Consider the following 20,586-nt stretch of genomic DNA (forward strand, 5'->3'; position numbering starts at 1 on the left):
TACTTTAGCTTTGCCATGTTTGCTTTGGATTGTTCTTTAATTTGTGCACGGCGCGTCCTTTTATCCATCAATCAAGTGTGTAGTTGGATCAAGGGACCTACCGCTATCTATTAAAGTCGTACTGTTGTGATTGTGGAAAAGGGACAAAACGCTACGTGATGTAGAGCGGCATCTCTTTTTAACAACTGCAGGATGGTTACCTTAAGAGATCATGGTAGAGGGCAGGTTCGATGTAAACCAACCGTGATTGTGGTATTGCTCCATAGGATTCTTCCATTGCAGTTTATTCTAAGTCTTGATAGTAATAAACTTTAGTTTACTGTGACTATTGGAACCGGTTTGTCATATGCTGTTCTGTTTGATTCTATGCGAGATTTGTTGTCTTTAATGTGAGAATTACTTTTAGAAACGTATGCTATAAGTTGAAAAATATAGAGGTATATGTTTACAAGCCTCTTATGGTTAGGCAAAATTTTTAGATGTTTTGATATGAATCCACAAGAGATTTTTTTTTTGGCAGAAGTTTAGAGTCATCATAATTTATTTCTAAATCCAATACCATTTCTTATTATTTACGTAAATATAAAAATTCTACACCTTAACGAACTTCTGACCTAGAAACAAAGGCGGAGAAGTGGACATGTAACCTTAGAACCAGCTACCTACATAAACCGGTACCGTCTCATGACGATGACGAGTCGGCACAAAGCGGTCCATGATGGTATAATACTGATACCAAACGGTAGATAAGTACCTAGTATTAGTTAAAATTCCTATCCGTAGAGATTGTTGATAAGCCACAATGTATCGGAGCCACAATGCTTTGGCTTTAAGGGTCCTAATGGCTGTCAACAACGCAACTTAATATTTTTGTGTACATCAGGATTTTTCGGAGAAAAGTTGATACTAGCTTATATTGTGTTCTCTATTACTGAAACAGTTGCGTAGTATATATACATTTACGCGTATTTATAGCTTGAAATTTAGAACAAATTATTTTCAACAACAAAGACTACCGACTTCAAATAAAAACTATTGACCAAAATTTTATGATATTTCTTAGTGTGATAAATAAAAAATAATCGTCAAAATCGGTTCATCCAGTCCTGAGGTAACTAGTATAAGAAAAATAATTAAGAAACTCCTTTTTTTTTGAAGTTGCTTAAAATAGTTAGTGCTCATGTGGTTTGTAGATGTCTAATCAATAATCTAAAGAACGGAACGCAACAGCAGCAACAGCAGGTGTATTGCAAAATATTTATTCATTAAAGATAGAGTTATATTCTCTTTAAATAAATTAGATTATGATGGATGAAATACTAAATTTCTACAGCGTTTCATTCATAATAATAAAATGCAGTAATTACTTGCCTATTTTTTTCATTATTCGGAAGGAATAAGCGTTGAATTAAGTCTAAAAATATAATGATGTATCTACCTAATTAGCCAAATGAAACTCAATTTTATGACGTGAAATATCAAAAAGAAAATAATAAATTAATATAAAAAGCAAAATATATTTTATATGTAGCGTAATTTGTCTCCGAATCATAACAATAATGTTTAGTCTACTTAAGTTTGGATTAATGGCTGTCTTGTAACAAAATATGTAGAAATTTTAATAAGATGTAATAATTAATATACATCTATATATCAGTGTCTTTCCACAGCTGTGTTTAAGATAATAACCATTCATTAAAATGACTTTACAGATCACCTTTTCCATTGATCTGACAAGATCGTGCAATAATATTAAAAAGAAACTATCTGTTACCTTTAATGCCTTCTAACATACTGACACCTTTTAGTCTTTTGAATTTCAGAATCAAAAGTATCGTGGATTTTTATTTAAAATAATTTTTTAACCTTAAATTTTCTCGGAAAAAATCTAACTCATGTTTAAAAAATCATCACGCCGACCAAAGTATTTGGAGTCCAGCGCTTAATATGTTTATTCTTGTCTTATCTATTAATAGTATTTAATAGCCATAAATATGTTGAATAGTTAATATTTTCTCAATTCAATTAAAATATTTATTTGCTTTCAAATGAATTGTATGATCATTGTAAAATTTTGACTTTACAGTAAGCTCTAGGCAGAGTCATCTTGTACAAAAATATAAATAATGAAAAGCAGGTTATTTAATTCAATGCAAGCAAACTAGTGCATTACGCACATATAATTTAAGGCAATAAATAAAACGTAATTATTTAACAAATATGAAGAAAATAAACAATTTCCTCTCTTCTGAATAATAAAAAAATCAACAAAAGTGTTAAAATATAAATATATTATGAATGATGTAATTAAAGAATGAGGGTGTGAATATTCATTTAATTACTAATAAAAATTTATAAATGTATGTTTGTGTGAACTGTTGTTTGTTAATTAGATTTTGTTTACCTCTTTTGTATTCTTTTCTATAATATTATGAACAAATTTTAAAAAAGGTGGTCACTTTTCCTAAGACTGGGTAATTTTCTTTTCAAAATTATTGTACATACTATTTTTTTATGTTTTTTGAGATATTAATGGTTATTCTCGATAAGTGCTTAATTACCATTACTAAATTATGAGTACCGAAATCTTTTCTTTAAGATTTATTCAAGTTCATAATTTCAAAAAACTCTTTAATAGATTGAAAGTACGGATGTGAAAACTGAATTGAAGTAGGTAGAGATTTTTATGTTAAAATTTAAGTTTTTTGTTTAGCATGGTTATTATCCAGTCATTCTAATATACTTAAACTATTTTTATTATTTAATACGCATGAGCGCTTGCAAAGAAATAAGTTATTAGTAACGCAAGCTGTGAATGTAGGTTCGAGTCCCGATTGAGGTTAAAATTTTAGCAAAACTATTTGCATTAGTAAACATGATTTTATAATATAAGGATTCAAATAAATTCAAATTTCATAAATATTTCGCACAATAACCCTGTCGTGCTAACACGTTCAGAGCCGGCAAATTAGTAACAATTTACGGATAATAAACTAAAGTAAGGGGTATTAATAACAGTCTTTGAAAACGTCTAATGATATAGGGGTTGGAGGGTTACTTTGTTTATTAAAAGGAGCTTATAATTAATTGCAATAATTACCAGGGTCGTAATGACCCGTTAACACGATTACGTTATTTGACGTTACAAGTTTTTGTGTTAATTTTGCACGATTTTGAATTATGAACGAATTACCGACGAGTGACGTCATAATTGTGTAATGGCCGCATAGATTTTGTTTTTTTTTACGTTTGTACATCGTATGTACGCTCTTCGTCTCTACGGGATTACGGACGTATCTTTAGTAATAAAACATCTGGATGTATAGGTCGTCAGGGGAGACACCCTGAACACAAAGTGATACAATGTTGTGTGACATTGCTACAAATCGAGATATGGTTGGGATTCCGATCGTAGTATTTATTGGTCTGGGATAAAAACTGGTGTTGAGTCAAAACGCTTTATTCTTCATACAGGTTTCATTATCTAGTTTTTTATTAATAATCATGATAAAGTGTTAGGCATAATAAATTATGAAGTAAAAAGCAAATTAACGTGAATAAATTCTTTAATTGTCGGCACAATCCAAGTAACTCGACTTTCTTCAGCAATATAAGATATAAACACGAAATACTTTTTATTGCTATAAAAACAGGTATTTCATAATATGACACGCGCTGTTTCCACTCCATTTTTACTTTCATCTAAAAACTGTGTATTTAAGAAATAAATTTATAAAATTTATTGCTAGGTACGTTAAATGTATTATACAAACAATAACTGTATACCACTATCTATGCTATAATCGGAACGTTTAGTCGCCGTTCGCATTTTATATCTGCACCTTGCTCAAATAAAAACTCGAAACAATTATACTTATGCGACATAACGTCGTAACAACCAAATGGATGCCAATAAATTTTTAACATTAATCCATCATTCACAAAGATTAAATTTGTTCGTGATATGAGTGATATCGATTAAAAGACGGCATGTGGCATTCCTCGGCGGGTTTCTTTGCACCAATGCATTTTCATGGAATTGCCAGCGTTTTTCCGACACCTTACAATTGCATGACTCGAATTCTAGAAAGCTATATCGGACCGAACGGTTTAATGACAGATCTTATTACTATTAAATGTTAAAGAAAAAGTGCCACGTTATAATTGCGGTATGCAGCGCTTAATGCAATAAGTTAGCGAATTAAGACAAGCTGTTCGTTCAAACTATTTGACAATAAGAAATTAGAGTTGCATAAGTTCTTCGGAGTATAAATTATATGATGTCAAACATGAAAGCTGAGAAAACATATGTCTGTCATTAATTCCCAACCATAACCTATTAATCGTTGTCATTAATATTATTAAGTAATCGTATCTCGAAAGCAAACCGATGGAAAATCTACGGCGACGAAAATTATTGCCTCTAAGATTAATTTACATAACAAGAATGACTAAAACCAAAGATCTCCATTAGCATTGTATCATTAATTAAGTTTTTTTATACTGATAAATAGACACATATATCATGCTTGATAGATAGCGCAGTCATAAACATTAGTGGAATAGATGAGTGACAATTTAATAAGAAAAATATGTAATTTAATGCGTACGCATGTATTATTTATTCCTGGTTTTTATATAGCCTCAAGGTATACTCAATTATAATGCATAACCGCATTTATACAAAGGACAGAGGAGCGTATTTTTAAAACCAAAATAACACGACAGTCATGTAAGTCAAAAATAATTCACAAAACAATTTTAAGAATATAACTGTCCTTCACTTGCATAAGATCTTGAAAATCTTATTACGTAAAATGAAAAATAGCTCTAAAATAGTAAAAGCCACGAATGGAATAAAGTAAGGGCATAAATAAGAGGAGGTTTTGCGGCAAGGAGCTAACGAGACGAAGCAAGTTCCTAGCGGGGAATTGTAAGAGTTGGGAATTCTTCGAGTGAAGGGGGGGGGGGGGTGTAGCCTCAGGGTACCAAGTTTTGCAGGTGCGGTTTCCACCGACAGCCAAGGAAGCCAGGCGTTTTCAATTTAAACAATTATTGACTCCACTCCTACCTTCACATAGCTGTATTAATTAAATACTTGTTTATTGCTCTACGTACAAGAATTTAAATAAAAACTTTTTTCTGTTTTATAATTACTTATTTGGAACGACAGTGTAATATGATAAGTCATTAAAATTTACTGTATGATATGATACTGGGTGATATGTACTTGTACTGAAACTAGACCAATTAGGATCAGTTTTGTATGTAAGTTCAATAGGTGTAAATTAAAAGGCAGTGTTCTGTCATAAAAAGGTAACAATGATTAAGGTTTGGTCATGTTTTATCTTCAATTATCGTTGTTTTATTGACATATAATAAGATTTTTGTAATAATTATTGACGTAAGTGGGGGAAAGAAAAAAAGGAAATTTTGCAAAGTAGATAATTTTGGCGCTTATACATAATTAAGGGTTTCATTTTAAAAATAAATATAATTAATAGACACATAAATGTTGATTCTTGGTTTGAAGTCATAATTTTTTTTTTATTCTTTAATATCGTGTAACTTTATAAACGATTTATTGAAGTATCTTTGGATAGTCTGATATTTTTTGTTTAGCTGAATCATTTTTGTCTAGCGCTATTTTATCGTCCTTTTTTCATTGCTACGAATCTGAAAACTATGACTACAATAATTAAAACTATATCTAAAAATCTACAAAAAGACGTACTGTACAGTATAACTAAAGAATTCACAACAAAACCTCACTTAAAGTTCACACATACACATAAAAAAATATGCCTTTATGATTAATTTTATTGCAATCGAAAAATATCTCACAATTTAAAATTAAATGAAAAATAAGAGTGTGAGTATAGCATCCTTCAAGTGAGCTCACGTAGTGTCGTTTAGAGGTTACTGGGCTTGCCCAAGACCGGTTTGTCACATGGTGAGGACCACGTGCGGCCTCCAGACTATCCTTATAAACTATATATGAATGTACGCATACACACACACATGTAAATATGTGTGAGTGTGTGAAGAGTCAACGCATTGTCAGTAAGATATTGTGAATGTGATTTTATGACTTTTTAAATGTTTCGTTTATGTTTTAACTTATGAAGTTGTGGGTTTACGTTTTGTGTGGAAGTTGGTTTTGAATGGTAAGTATCTTTGTTTTTTTTTGCATTGATAGAATTGAAAGAGAATTGTTTGTTATATACTTTTATTACAAGATTGAGAGGGCATGATCCTTCTCCTTTAGACTTCATTTTATTTTGGTCTTAATTTATTTCACTATTTCCCACCATTCTGGTGAGAAAGTATTCCTTCAGTTATAACGTCTGTAAATACCTAAATTTTATATATTACTTACGGAACTTTATCTAATAATCAGACCATATTATTAATGCAACAAAAATGAGAGCAATAATCTCGATAAAAACAAGACTAGGTACAGAAATTAATAAGCGTCGTATCAATTACAAGTCTGCATATATTTGCTCCGATTTTCATAAGATTTTATTGCAAGATATGTTTTAATAAGCAGATATCATTGAAATGTAAAATCTATGTAGATTGCTATCTCAGAATACCTATACAAACTAGATACACAGGATGCTGTTGGCATGTGATGTCAATAAGGATACGAAATTGATTTGCATGTAGCATTAATTCATAGGTATGTTTGCGTATTTAAAACTATGATAAATGTAATATTTTAATCTTTTTTTCGCCGAAGGATTTGCTGTAAGATAGTTCGTTTTTTGTAAAGCTTGTCTATATGCAACTTTGAATATCTGTATTTTAAGTAATTTTGCGCGTACAGTAAAAAATATGAATAGAATAAGATATTTACTGTTTTTACCAAGTATTTGGCGTTTTTAATATGTATGTCTTATGATATTAACTATGAGGATAATATTTGAATACTGACGAGTTAATCATACATACTCGTATACTTTTACAAATATGTTTTTGTTATATATCTGGTCCGCTGTGATTCACTGCAAAGAAAAGGACTACCCCATTTTTTTAACATAGGTACATAATGTAATTTTTTTCTTTGTTAAATCATACACATACGTAATGATGCTTATACTGACCTAACACTATATTTAGTTTAACAACAAAATTCAAGAACATTTGATAAGATTAGAGACAAGGGGTTATCAAGATTCGGTTATCATTTTCGATAAATCAGCACTTACAATTAGTAGTATGTAATAAATAGTGTTTAAATAGCCCCGAATAATAATCAGTACTAGCGGTCGACAATTAACCGTCCATTAGTTTCAAACATAGTAATTATATTCAATTGAATTTGAACACACCTGCTGTTTAGAAGCTACTTTATTTGAACACTGTACTAAGGACTACCACTTCTTGAATTGAAACTGTTGAAGGTGTGGAAAAGAGATAGTGCTATACAAGTTATAGAGCGACGTCCCTCTTCCGCACCTACAACGTTCTTGCTTTAAGGAGTCTTAGGCTCTTGTTAAAGAAATCTATTAGTTCCTGGCCTTAGGTCAAACGGGTATACAGAGCTTCATTAAAACTTTGTATTAGAAGCTAGAAGTCTTGTTTGTACTTTTAAACTAATTGGCAAATTATCGTGCTTGTGAAGTATCTCGAATGTGTTTTTCGCCTGAGTGAGTTTTCGAGATTGCCCGGTTTTATTTCTACTAGTGAACACTGTTTAACATAGAATAGTCGTAAATTTGGGAGTACCTGAATATTCGGTAGCAACTGCAGCTATTTTCTTAAGTATTTCGAAGAGTAGCTTGCGACGGAGAAATATTATGTATTGAAATGATTTGTGTTATTTTTACCAAGAACGATGCGAATACATGTAACAGATATTGCACTTCCAAATATTGAAAGACAAAGTCTTTAAACATTGAACAAACATCCGAAATCTCATTACAGCATCAAGTGAGTTTGGGACGCAAAGTTTGATACAGTTAATATTTTCCATATCACAATAATTAACTCAAACAGACACTTTTACTTAACAAAACAAACTTCGCGTATTGTTGGTCAGAATAAACTGGCTGGAACTCAAATGAAGCGGGCGTCGCAAGTATATTTTGATCAAACTCAGGCTCAAACTTCAAAAACAAGTGGTGAGGGGGTGAAGCACGCGCGGTGGGGGGGGGCACCCCTAGCTCAAACTTATCGCATTATTCAAGCGAACGCGACTCTTGAGTAATTTTGAAATATTACAATTTTCGAGGCACGCCGCCACCCCGTGCTTCGACGGACTAACTTTGAATATGTAGATAGTAGTGGCTTTGAGGTTTTAAACTTGTGTTGTTAGTTTTCTTATAACGTCAAGCATTTTAGTTGGTTTAACCTTCATTCTTGTGATAGATTGACGAGAGTTGTTACAGCGTTTGTTTTTTAGAAATATAAGAACTGGTTGACAATAATTCAGACAAAATTATGATAAAAACACTAGTTTTGCTGACTGAACAAATCCTCAAAATGTTTTTGCTAAAAGCTAAATAAAATGAATGAAATATTATTTGAAAGAACCTAATGTATCATTTTTTAGCATTTTAAAAACTCACATCAAACTCACAAAAACAATCCAGTTTGTTTGTCTATACTGCAGTTTCAAGTCCATAAAGAGCAGTAAATATCTTAACAGTAGCAAAACGGGACAATAGAACAAAGCATACATTTGTTTCAAAGAATAACAGTAGTCAAAACAAGAACATGTGTTATATTAAACAGCATAAATATTAAGAGGAGAGAATTCCTAAAAATCGTAGCGAAACAAAAAAAATAACGGGCCTATTCTATTGTGATGGTAAACAGAGGATAGATGCAAATAGGCACCGTAAACCGTTATGTTTACGAAATTCCTTGTTTTTCTACAACAGAAAAAAAAACAAAGACGCAACGCCTCACAATGATACTGCAATAAACGTTGCACAAATTAAAAGAATAGACGGATCTTGTCACCTGAGCATTACAGGTAACCGATTATTATGGTAATTCTTCAAACAATGTATTTGCACTTAGCTCTGTTTTGGGGGACTGTGGCCAAAAGCACGTAACACCTTGACGTAATTTATTGTTCTATTTTGTGGCGTTTATAACAAAAACTCCGTTTCCGCGTTCTCTATCGAGTCTTAGTTATCTTTGACACGGTTATTTACGACGTTTTTCGTAATGTTATAAAGAAATTATCGCCTTCTTTGTTATGTAAGAATTATCATATTCAATATCTATGCAATTTCCAAACTATTGTTTTGGTTCTCTGAATGACAATGTGCATGCTTCGATATCCAAATCAAGTTTTAAAATAAAAGTCCAATATCTTCAAAATCAAGCATCAAATATCAATATCTCTCTCACAACAAAAACTTTAATTATTCAATTAGTACTATTTATACGCAAAACGAGTTATTGAACAGATGTGGTGAAGTTTATGACGGCTAATAGGGTTTATGGCTTTTTTATTGACATTAATGTTCACTTGACTTCGCCGTTTACGACCACCTCATTCATTATCGAACCGATGAGGTCGGAACATCACTGTAAATCATAGATGAAATTATGGATAAGCAAACATTGGACAATTTTGACCACTCTACTTACAAACTTATTTATGGTCATTGAATAATTACGCGGCAATTTTTAGTTTAATAAACTCTCATTTCGCGTGTCTTCGTATTTGTCAACAATTAATTAATTAACAAATAAGTTTTATAAGGAATACGCGAATCTTTCGTGCACTGCCATAAATTATTCTCGTTTACTAAAGCGTAATTAATCGGCATCAAGTTTTTATCTGCGGCCGTCAAGCAATTTATATAAACTGATAACGCGCGGCTACTTTTTTACGCAAGGTGCCGTATTATGACAGTCGGACGAGCAGCGCGGAATCCTGTACCTCACGGCGAAGACAATAATGTCGTCAGGGCAGACAATACGAACCACGCGGCCGCGCACCGCACGATTTATAGCCTATTCGATAATTATGCGGATTCAAAGCTGAAGTGCGGTGCTTTACGTTCAGGTTTACGGTACTTTACGGCTTGTTACAACTACACGACTTTGTATTTTGTTACGCTGGGGTTAAGATCTATTCAGCCCGCTATCCCCGGCCGGGAGCGAAACAATCGGCTATTTGGTTATTCCGTTGCGGCAGTGGGACTCGCTCGCCACGTTTGAAGTGACTGCAATTTGTCTCCAGCGACGTATTTCAAGTAGATATGATCGTGTGTACGACCGATGCTTGCATAAATTTCTCACTAACAGATGTTGTTTTTTGCTTGTTGCGCACGGGAGGTAACCGACTCACCTGTTACTGGGTAATGTTTGACGCTTCGCAAACGATTTTTTGCTGAAATTAAAAGTTCGATAGCGTCTGATCGACGGTACGTGCCGTGAATCCGTCCAGCATACGCACAACTCATGTCAACGTCATCCTTTACATGTTCGAACGCATCACGCGGAAATACATTTAGTGGTTGCACTACACAAACATATAATTAAATTTCACTAGACACCAACACTCATGATTTACTGTAGAAATCTCGTCAGTAAGTACGTTAATTCAGAACTAAACTAGTCGCTGAGTCGGGCCTTCTCCCTTGTGAGCCGTTAATGTTCAAATGGGACTGACCTCAGAACTTAAATAGTCGGATAAAAAGTTAGCAATATTTTTGTCATTTCAAGTTTTATTGTCTCTAAATGGCATCGGTGCGCAGGTCTACTTGTTTAAATAAATACGTGATAAATAAACATGAAGTTTAATCAAATTCGATAAAGGCAGATGCGCGGCGCGCGCCTCTTATGGCAATAACGGGTGCACGGCGACCGGTAGCGTTGGCACTTGTGCAGTGCGTAACAAAAACAAAAGTATTGCTGGAATCACTCATTAACTTATTAAGATGATAATTTATGACCGCGAGTAAGACAATTTCATGCTGTACTAACACACTTGAATGTTCCCCTCAAGTTTTTATTCGACAAGGTCCCATCAAACGTTTGTATTAAACAAAAAAGGCGCGGAAAGTTCTCGCCTCGTTTGGGTGAATTCAATTTGTCTGTAGCATCGGCTGCCCAACGAAGCGAAATAGGTTTTGTTCTATAGATTATTAACATAATAATTACGGGAAGTAGTACTGGAATAAATCCATCAATCAGCGCTTCAATTTATGGAACTTTATAATCCAAACAATGATTTTATGGTAATTTAATTGAGATTTCCATTGCCAAGTATTTTCTAAACTGATTTAAGTATTCTTTATGATGTCAACAGTTGTTCATAATTATAGTAGCTCATTCGTTATCAATGTGAAGATTCGAGATATATTTTTAAGATAGATGAGTATTATCGTGCAACAATTAAAGCAATTATTGTAAACAATAGTAGAGTTCGTTTATCACTTTTGTAAACATTAATTGCAATCAAGATTCAGCTACATTTAAATGCCGTTAGAAGTGAAAAGAAAACTAAGATGTTTAATCAAAAAATTTAATAGTTATGACACGTTGTTTGTTTTTTTAATAAAAGCCTTATTTTGCAAAGTTACCGGCCATTAATAAAGTATATTCCGAATTTGAATTTAAAATATTTTAAAATTAATACAATTTTATGTATGGAATATCTAAAGGTATTGTATAAATATACATTTGTAAATTAGGCGTGTAATTGTGTATATTTTTAAATATTAAGTCCACTTACAACTTTATTGTTGCTCCTCTTTTGGCATAAGAAGTTAATGAACTGCAATCGGTTACTACAATGTATTTTATACAAACAAATTAGTTATGTAAGTTGGTAGACATTTTAAATTCAACAAAATTAGTTTAGGTAAAACTAATTTTCTTAAAATTAAAGTAAATGAATAGTTTATTTGCATGGCTCTACAATCAGTTAAAGTTACAGTTGCATGGCTTTTAGAATATACATATTTTTATTACACATTACTTTATTCGAACCGTTAAAACCCATTGAATTTGTAAATTGTTAAAAAAAAAATGAAATTCTTACATATATCTGATGTTAAAAATTACAGGAATTTCCACTGGAGATTTAAATTATATTGTCAGTGGAGAATTTATTCACATATTATTGTAATAATTTTCATATTCAGTAGGCAAGATAGACCTCAACAATTGAGTCAGCATCGTACAAGGAAAGCTAAATATTACAATTACAAAAAGCCAGCATCACTGAATAATAACTAAAGATTGAGATCTAACAGGGTGATGGTATACGACAAATATGGCGGCGCACATGACCGGAATCACAAGCGCTTGCGCATACGAACTGCTTTTTCATTTTCTGGACTTTAAGGAAACATATCTTGTATCTGTATGAGATTTTTAAAAATAAAATTGTACAAGTTTTTTTTTTTGACAAAACATAAAATACAAGTGTTGGCGATTTTGAAATGGGCCGGTTCCATTTTTGAAGTTGATACTAAAACAGTGATTCTGTTAACATTCAACTTTTTACACACATTCAAGAGCATCTTAATGGTAACAATGAGTCGGAAAAAGATACTTTAACACTTCGTAATAAGGATTTTAGTGTCAAGTTCTTTAAATGCCTAACTCTACATTCTTAAAAATGCGTTTTTACATTTATAAGGATACTTTATTTACATTGTCTTATGTAAACGACTTTTACATGTAGATGTGTTTTTTTTTTAATTTATACAACCTTGTACTATAGGCTCACTTACCTAATAGAATTTATTTTATAGATACATAATATATCTTTACTTGTTATATAATAAGAACGCCTATTGTTTTGTTTTATTCTGTAATCATACCTTATCAGTAAGACATTTTTGGTCTATAATTCTTTTGTTTTATTATATAAAGTCGGTACTCTAAACCATTTTTGTTTGATCGCCTGACACTCTACAATGATAGAGCTTTTTATATTTATATTTGGAACTTGAATTCTATTTTTTGCATATAAACAATTAAAATTTAAAATAATGCAATACGTTGGTAAGAGTATAAATGGTTTCCCTTGATTTCTTAATTTTATTGCTATCTTGGTAATTATTGTCATAGGCCAGTTTCATTTAGATTGAATTGAAATTATTATTAATTTACTTTTCATTACTAGCATTTCAGGTACAGACTCTTCTTTGCTTACAAAATTCAATACTAATTTTATGTCTCGGTAGGACAATTTTGGTGTTTAGAGTAATAAGTACTAGACATCTCTAGTATACTACGATAGATATAATATACTTAAATTATTAAAGTAGCTCGAAATAATTATCGGAACTACAGAAAAATACTACATTATATCCTTTTTATTAATCTTTCACTCATCAGCCACTGATCTTAGACGGACCATTAAATAATACTCATTCAAACAATTAAGTGAATTCTGCATCAGTAGTACAATAATAACATGAATCACTCAAAAGCGAATCGTATCCAACAATCTCGTATAAATTTTACATATCAATCAGGTTAATTATGTGCTATTACATACTAAGTTCAATTAAACTAAGGCGACCCTACAATTAAACATGATAAATGTAGAGTCGTTCCTAAATTAATTTCAAACTATGTTGTAGGTACAAGGAAATTGTTATCTCTGTTTATCTTAGCTCAATAACTGTGTATTTCATAAATGGTAATGTTTTTCTATCACATTCTCTAAAGACACACAATACCCGACCCTAATTTTATGAAGCGAAGGCTCAAATTGGGTAAAAAAATTAGAGCCGAGCGGCAGTAAACCCGCTAACTGGACCATACTAATATTTTATTTTACTGCTACTGTTGATATTACTTGAATAAGTTTGTTTGACTTTTTGACTTTTATGGTCATTATTGTAAAATTAACTAATCGTTTAGGGAGTCATAAAGTAGAGGTTACTATTGAAATAGGTTTTGAATGTTTCTGAGCTCATTTGAACGTATTTTGTAAAGTCTTGATAATATTGATTTAGGTTTGCATTTTTTTAGTATAATTGAATCTATTTTTTTTAATATAATTCAATTGCAATTTGGTGTGTGTCATGAAATAATACTTACTACAAATTCTATGTCAGTCGACAACAAATACCGCCTAGTTATAATTTTATTATCGGTCAGAATATTTGTGTAGGCTATTGATACTATCAAATAAGAATGTAAACATTGTTGAAAACATCCGTCTAATACTTGTTAAACCGTTTAAAAAGTTGGTTTGACGATCAGTACCTTGCTGGACCCTTGTCTCGAACCTGCAAACTTGGGAGCCATAAATTGGCAATAAACTTACCTTAAGCCGGGCGGGCGTTCGCCGTCGGCAAACGCGCTCGCGCCATCCCGCTCGCTAAAAACTTCTTCACAAAACTCACAGTTCTACCGAATAAAAAGAGTTCCGAGAGTTTCACTCCGTCAAGTCACGTGTCAGCGTTTTAGATGCGGCATGAGCGCAATACGTAATGTGTCGGGCGCACGTGGGTAAGTAGCCGTCAGCCGTCAGGTGCGGAGGCAAGCACGTCGTGTTGTTTATGGCGCGGTTTGTTACGCAACGCGTAGTCGCCGAGGCGCGCGTCAGTAGAATGTGGCGACCGATGCTTTACGAGCGACGGCGCACCCCCCGCCAGGCGACGCCGAACGCCGCGGCGCCGCACTAAATCTGCGACCAACAGAAAAGGACACCACCACCCTCCGTTAATCCAACACCATTGATGTCCGAGAGACAACGTTAATCGGAGCGATTAATTGAACGGTCCGGTCTCGACTCGCGATAGAATTGTATCGGCGGTTGGCCGTAGCACGGCCGATCCGAGCAAGTGCGGCGTCGTAAAGTTTCTTCGTGTATCGTTCGATGCACCAGACGTTGATGCCAGTTCGCACGGTCTGAAAGATGCTCTACTTCGCATTATCAGTTATTCAATACAAAAATGACCTTTAACGACATATGCTAGATATTCAATGCTATATACTTAAGTAATCAGTAAAAAATTAAATTTTATCTTAAGGAAAAATATCGAAACAACTTGTTGCTTTACCAAAAATAAACCATTTCAAACCTTTATATAATCACACTGACTTCGTCGACTTTAAGAATTTTATTACGCGGTTTTTATTTCTAACAGTTCATAATACATGCGCACACGCAGGCCAACGTCATGTTACGCACTGACGCACTTATCACTCGTATAGTGCGAGACGTGCAACATGGACGTTGCACGTCATGGCTGCAATAAAAATAAAACGCATAAATCACAATATTTTTATGAACCTTAGCAGGTAATCTGTCGGACAGAAAGTAATGGATTTTTAATTAGGTGTTTTATTACTAGTATTGAATAGGATAAAAGGAATTTAACTAAGTAATATAAACTTTGTATGTACCTAAAGATGTACGGGCTTGCTCTGCAAGCTCTTATCACATTTGATATCTGCTTGAGCGATTATTATTGGTATCAAGTACCGACATTCCAAGTCTTTTTCTCCTACATTTCTGCTGTAGTACCTATTAAACCATTCTACTATTGTAAGTTTTCTCATATAGGTAAGCTATGGTGATAATAATGATCCTCAGTAATAGTGATCCTCAATCATATGATATTCTGAGAAATTTCTTATTTCACTTATTCACATCATTTAATAACTTTACCAGTTGGTACTGAAATAATGTATTTTAAGAAATACAAAGTAATGAAATAATTAAGAAGTTATATGACAAATACAGTCGCCCAGAATATTTTTTTGCTGCTAACCTCAGACTTGAGACTGAGTGATGAGTGATTAATGAAAAATTTCTTGGTATATGGTTCTTTCTGATGAAGCAAGATAGGTCGTAGCTAAACTACAACTACTCAAGTCGACTAAGCTACACTTAATACGGTCGGTCCGTAGATGGGTGATCATCTATTTGATAGCGGTTTCCTCCGTGATTTGGATATCACATTAAAATGGGCTGTTGTTTCCAAATCTTTGACAGTCGTTGCAAGTAGTCAGAGGCAAAAAGTCTACCAACGAGTCTGACTAAACGGTGGTGGAGAACCTCAGGAGGTTTTCTATCAGCTACTCAACTACATCCGGTTAGATCCCCAACAAAGTTGGGAAAAGGCTAGGATGATGTTAGTTGCTTCTATTGAACAAGCGATTAAGTTACTTATATGTAGTTAAAACTAATTGCAGGTGTACTAATACCTGACTCATGACTGACAGCTATGGGATGAAAATATTTTGAAACAACTTACATGCAATATTCATGCCGCAGAGCACTCATCTTTCTTTGCTAGTAATTATCTGTACGATTAATATAGATAAGAAAATAGTTTTATGCAACAAGGAGTGTTAGGGAACAACGAAAAATGATACCTAAGTGAGAGCATCGATGATAAACAACATTCGATATCGACTGTATTGAGGGTTTGTACGAGGATTCCACTTAACAGGGAGGATATCGTAAGAGAGAGGAGACTCATGTCCTGCATTCGGTATATAAAAGATCCCAATGTAATAGTTCGGAAATAATTGTCGAATACACAGATAGTCCATTGGTAGAGGTCCTCACGCCAAACCACGTTCGATCCCCGCGACAAGCATTTCTGTGATCAGCGATCCTTGTGCAGGTGATTTGATTGTTTTTAACACCCTTGCGACCAAGGATTATATTCCTGACCGCTTGAGTGGTCTAACTAAAACTTGAGATTCTTCGTCTTTTCTTCAGGAATTTGTTTAGTTATGTCCTTTTACGATAATTACTTGCCATATAAGGAGGCTGAAGAGAAGCCGAAAATGGTAGCCAGGGCAAGGCAAAATAAGCGTCGGTTTTACGGGAGCAAGATAGGTCGACGATATAAGTAGTTAAAGTTTCAAGTCGAGTTTGGATTAGGCTTGCACAGGGCTTTAGAAATTGGCACACGAAAAAAGAGGCTCTCTCACTATTATATTTATTTCCAAAAAAAAGTGATTGAAATAACTTACTACAGTACATTTATTAACCAGAACTTAAATTTCATTATTCCATTTATGCATCCACAAATATCTCCAACTTCTAAGCAGGTAGATACACAAATACAACCGCTCACACACAAAATTTTGAACAATATGAATGGATTACAATGAAACGCTTCTTGACCAATCAGATTCGTTCTTCGATCCGCCATCTTGTTCCCCCACCCGTTGCGACGAATCGAGACGAGAGGAGCGTCGTAGTCGCATCTGTCAACGTCAGGATGCTGTACCTACTCATATTATTAGACTAATACTTGGTGAAATGTGCATATTTGTGTGAAATACTAACTTTTGATACTTTTTTGGAAAATTAAAGGTAATGATTTAATATTATGGTAAATTGGTTGAATATTTGAAAAAAATAATAATTTAATTATTGTGAGTATAATAAGGAGAGCTATAAGTTTAAATATACCTAAATGGTTTTTAGTATTAAAAAACCGGTCAAGTGCGAGTAGGTCGCGTGACGCTGAGGGTTCTGTACAAAACGGACAGTATTTGTAAGCCATAAACAAATTTATGACCGTAACAGCCATTGCTTAAACTTGGTCTTTAACCATAGTGTTTGTTGCCATAGCGGCAATAAAAAATACATTCTAACAAGATGGACCAAAATTTAAGCAAAGCCTCTGAAATAGCCTATTTCACTAATACCCCATATACCCACAGACACAGATAAAAGCTCATCGCTAATTTAAATACCGGTTATTTTTGACGCTGTGAATTGATGTAGGTAAAACCGTTATTCAAAACATTTGGCATTTTAAAAAATATGGTTTTTTTTTTCAATATTAAAAAAAATGTATGTTGAAAAACCTTCGTGACAGTTAATTTAGTATTTTTAACCGGAAGAAGGAAGTAGTCAAAATCAAAATCAAAAGTTTTTTATTTCAAGTAGGCCGTTTAACAAGCTCTTTCAAAACGTTACAGTAATGGCTCTAGTTGCGCGGTTCCAAAGTGTCATTCTAATCGAGAAGACCCGGTAAACGGATTTCAAACCAACGCGGCTGCAATGTGACAATTTATTCTAAGTAAGCCTAATTTGGATTGATACTAAAAAAAAAATCAACGTAGTTATTTCAGTCCATACAAATGCCTATAACTTTAGTTGGTAACCTAAACTTATTAGGTAGATTATGTTACATAAATCAACTTTTTAAACAAAACAATAAATTTCATATTTTATAATAGATTTACCTTATAAAGGTTAAAAGAAGTCATAAACACTTTATTCTACCATTACAAAGCTTAAATAAAAAAGCCGCAAAAAAAAAACAATAAATGTAAATTTTATTAAAGTAGAGCCACTTGCGTAGCGATGCAACAGCACATTTCGTTCGCCACATTCCTCAGCACGTTTAAAGCATGCCCTAAACAGCTGATTTCCCCTCTATATTCTCATCTCCTTTATCGCATACTAAAACACGTAATAAAACAGAGAACACTATAGTTTATGCGCTCCCGCCGGTACCGCGCGGACGGCGTGCGTAACCTACATGCGGCCATTTCGAGATTTACGATCTGGGAATTGTGTGTTAGAGTGAGATGAGAACATTAAACTCTTGGCCGGCAGCGAACTCGAACGTAGCCCGCTCGTTGATACTCCGAGAACAAGACTTATCCAGTACATGCTAAATTCGACGATACTTTACGATGTTATACTATGAATAAATATAAAAAGTTCACATAACATACCGTTAGTTTAGCTCATTTTTTATGCATTAGACCAAAAATGTTCGATAATTTAAATACCTGAACAATCATCCAAAATTTATCTCGAAATCACCTGTATACTGCAACCTACGTCTGTGTGTGTAAATTAAACTATCCGCATGGGACCGATGAATGTTATAGCTTTCCCTTTTGTTTGTCTGAGTTATGGGTGTGTTAGAGCGAGAGGTCGTAAATCGCGGTGTGCGTTTGGAGTGACATGTTTATGGGCGGGGTGCGATGCCGCGTGCGATGCAAAGAGTGGGAAGCCCGGCAGTCGAGAGCATGGCGTCGACGTAACACCAGGCATTTTTTAAATATTATGAGAGATACCTTGAATTTTTGTATCGTTTTAAATTGAATTGTATAGAATTTTAACATTAAAACAGTCAAGGTCTTAAAAATCATTTTAGTTAAAAAATACTAGAAATTCTCATGTCGAAAAATTGTTGACAAACTTTTTGAACTTTCTTCTTAGATATGGCCGGTATGGGTATCTACGAGGTAATAAATCTGCTACTAATATTTATTCAAAAAGAAAGATAAATAATATACTAAACAGAAGACATAAAGGTAGAGTCAACACTAAATGTTATTTTAGAGTGCATTTGAAGTGCCTGTTTGTAAGAAAATTTCTATGTATTAACCAAGGGATACATTATCCACTATATTCCTTGTTAAAGTTACTGCTTTATCTAGTACTCAAACAGAACCAAGGCCTCAATATTTTCTTTTTGTTATATAAAGAAAAAACATCATCTTAATATGAAAACTCTCTACGCTATGTTAAATTGCCATTCACTAACAGTATGATGTGTCCAAACTGTCTATAACATCTTAGAGAACATTTATGAACTCATAAACTTAGTAGACACCGAACTAAATCTAATTAAAAGAACCACAAATTAATTGGATGCTATCAAAACAAGGAAAGCGAAAGTGGTAAAAAACAATAAATCTAATGAAACGGATCATGCTACAGGTGGCAAGGTGTAGCCCAGCCCTTAATGAGAGTCGCCCTAAGCTCCATAAATTAGCACTGTGTACACCGCTATGGATGCCTTTGCACCCTTAAAACTTCGCTAAACATGATAAAGATGAGCATTTAAAGAAATTTAAATGCGCTCTATACTTTCATTTCAGTATGCGACTCTACTAAAAACAGAAACCGATGCAAAATGAGACTAAAATTGAAAAGAAGGGCTAACTTTTGTTACTTATTTTGATGTCTATAATCTCAATTAAGAAGTATTGAACAAGGAAATTAATTTGGAGAATTTGATTAAAGCTCACTGAAAGGACAATTCTCATTATAAAACATTTAAATTAAAGTAAAATAAATCTAAGAATAGTAACCAAACAAATATGGATTAGTATAGTTAGTTGATAAGTTGCACACACAATTTAAAAACGATTTTGGCACAAGAAGGTGCAAAAGCAGAGCAGGGAATGTAGAGCAATAAAAAAAAGAAACAAATGCATTTAGAATTGACTTCTTTTCATTTTTTATAAATATTTTAAAATGTCTTAAAAATGTAGAGCCATTTACAAATAATACGTTTTTGTATTTCTCATATTATTTTATTAATTCCCAAAGCGCTTTACTAAACTCTCTTTCAGTTACTTAATATAAAATCAGATAATAAAAATACACAATAGATAAAATCTCTAGTCATTGATTTATAAAGCAAACAGTACTGCCTAATTAGATGTCACAGTATTAAACAGTGTTCTTTATGCGTGTACAGATACTACCGCTTTCTAATAACAGGCAGAGTTCGTTGTTTTAAAGTAGCCATGTTATGGTCCTCATTAAATGTGTTCTTAATTTAAAAGAATTTTGTTACAGTGTTTTATAGAGTTGAATTTTTGATACGTTAGAAAGAAATTGACGTCTGAAAAATTAAAAGTAGG

The 20,586-nt window shown here is 33.2% G+C and overlaps 1 protein-coding gene across 3 annotated transcripts in view; it reads right to left on the bottom strand.

The window, feature by feature from the left end:
• Positions 1 to 14,780, bottom strand: part of LOC113496878 (homeotic protein antennapedia) — a 167,980-nt gene extending 153,200 nt beyond the window's left edge. For all 3 annotated transcript variants that reach the window (XM_026876255.1, XM_026876251.1, XM_026876254.1), the window contains exon 1: positions 14,264 to 14,780. The gene's annotated coding sequence lies outside the window, so the exon portion shown is untranslated. The remainder of the gene's footprint in view (positions 1 to 14,263) is intronic.
• Positions 14,781 to 20,586: the final 5,806 nt, after the last annotated feature.

The sequence above is a fragment of the Trichoplusia ni genome, chromosome 8 (assembly GCF_003590095.1).
Source record: "Trichoplusia ni isolate ovarian cell line Hi5 chromosome 8, tn1, whole genome shotgun sequence".
In the NCBI taxonomy this organism is placed as follows: domain Eukaryota; kingdom Metazoa; phylum Arthropoda; class Insecta; order Lepidoptera; family Noctuidae; genus Trichoplusia; species Trichoplusia ni.